Source organism: Leucopleurus acutus, assembly GCF_964270905.1.
Source record: "Leucopleurus acutus genome assembly, chromosome: 18".
Lineage (NCBI taxonomy): Eukaryota > Metazoa > Chordata > Mammalia > Artiodactyla > Delphinidae > Leucopleurus > Leucopleurus acutus.
Window position 1 is genome coordinate 75,644,750 of NC_139160.1, and position 2,105 is coordinate 75,646,854.

Here is a 2,105-nt window from a genome sequence, read left to right on the forward strand (position 1 = left end):
TGGAATTCTGAGTTTGAAAACTGATTTTCAAATAAAATAATGAGACCGAATTGTGTTTTCCATTAGAAGCAATCTGGAGCTCAAAATAATTTTCCCTGTGCATTTATAGCATTTAAACATCCACGTGGATTGCTGTTGCACTGGGCTTGTGTCCCAAAACATGAGCCCTGTGCAGAGAACTACACACACACACACACACACACACACACACACACACACACACAGCCCAGGCTGTCTGCTGGGCTGGCCCTGTTAATCACCCCGAGGACACAGCCGTTGTTTTGTGTGTCGTGTTTTACACCAGGGCATCGTGGCACTCTCAGCACTGCGGTGCTGCACTGACTGTCTGGCCTGTGGAGACCTTTCTGTCTGGGACAGTACCATTCTGTCTAGACAGGGAGAGACCACTTACTTTGGTTGTTTTTCCCAACACCAGAAGCAGGCTCCTGCAGCCCTTCGCTGAGGCTTCCTTTCACAAACGTTTAAATTCCCAAAGTGCTTGTCACTGTAATGCTGCAAAGGTCGCACTGCGACTCCTGACACTGTGTCTGTCCCTGGATTCCGTAGAGCACTCGGCCCCTCCCGCCCTGAGCGGCTGGCTGCAGGCAGAGCCTCCTGCAGCCCTTATCTGTGAAACCGTTTGCTTGCAGATGAGGAACACAATTTTCCTTGCTGGGAAGGAGAGTGAGCCTGATTGTCCAAAAAAGACAGAGGTGGGGGTAAAACGCTTTAGAACAGTTCTGGGGTTCCCGGTTCCCAGTGAGGCCGGGCTATAAAGGCACCAGCTTTAACCTTAAGACTCAAAACCTTAGATGTGCACCGTGATTGCAAAAAACATGAAGCATCGAATAGAAATATTATAATCCACGTGAAGCTCATGGCTCTGCAGGTGTTAACCCAGCCGTTCAAAGTGCCTTCTCCTATTTAATGAAGGGAATTAGCTCCATAAAAGTTTATACGCTGCGTGTTCCCCATACTGTGGGCGCATTCTTTATGTCATGCGTTATTCTACTTGCTATAATGAAATCTTCAAAGAACTAAAATGCCCCGTGGCTAACAGATTTTCCAGATCAGACACCGTGGGACAAATAACTTGCCCTTTTTTTTGATTGTACAGAGTGAAAGAGTTTTTATTTTAGTTTTCATTGTGCTTAGACAAAAATCTAGAACTCAGACTTTTTAAAGGATCTCTCAGGAAAAAGAAACCATGGCCTGTTCACTTTGAACTAATCATAAATTCCTATTTCAAAGAACTAATATTCCCCAAAAGGTATATTTTGAAGAGATATTTGGCATAAGAAGTCTTACTATAGCTCATCGAGAGCTAAAAATAAAGCCCCATTCCATAGAACTCATTTATTTTTCTCAGAAGATATGCTTTAAAGAGAGATCTTTTTTTTTTTTTTTTTGCAGTACGCGGGCCTCTCACTGTCGTGGCCTCTCCTGTTGCGGAGCACAGGCTCCGGACGCACAGGCTCAGCGGCCATGGCTCACGGGCCCAGCCGCTCCACGGCATGTGGGATCTTCCCGGACCGGGGCACGAACCCGTGTCCCCTGCATCACCAGGCGGACTCTCAACCACTGCACCACCAGGGAAGCCCCAATCTTTTCTTTTTTATTTAGAAAAAAGAGCCAACTATATCCCTCTACGCCAGGAATGTATAAGAAAGAGTAGCCCAATTTGATCTAGAGTATCTAATTCCTTATCTACATTTGCAAAATTAATTTTAAAGATTCACACTGGTTTTGCTAGGGGTCCACGTGGATGCATGTTAAGGCCCTGACCTGTTGCCCAGTGGTAGGGAGGGCACCTGCCACCCGTCCCTCCAATGGCCCCATCTTCTCAGCTAGTCTTTTGCACATGTATCTTTGTGTCACCACAGCTTTGATTAACTTATTAACAATTTGATCCTTGAAGACGTTAAAGTGAAGTCATTTGCTTTTTTGGCTCCCATCTGACTGATGATGATGATAATAATAATAATTTATAATAATGCAGAGAGATGTATGGTTAAGACTCAGGATTATGCAACAAGTTTGAGAATAGGAAAAATTGTAACATTTTTATGAAGATCCTAAACTTATACGTCCTTGTTTCTGTCAAT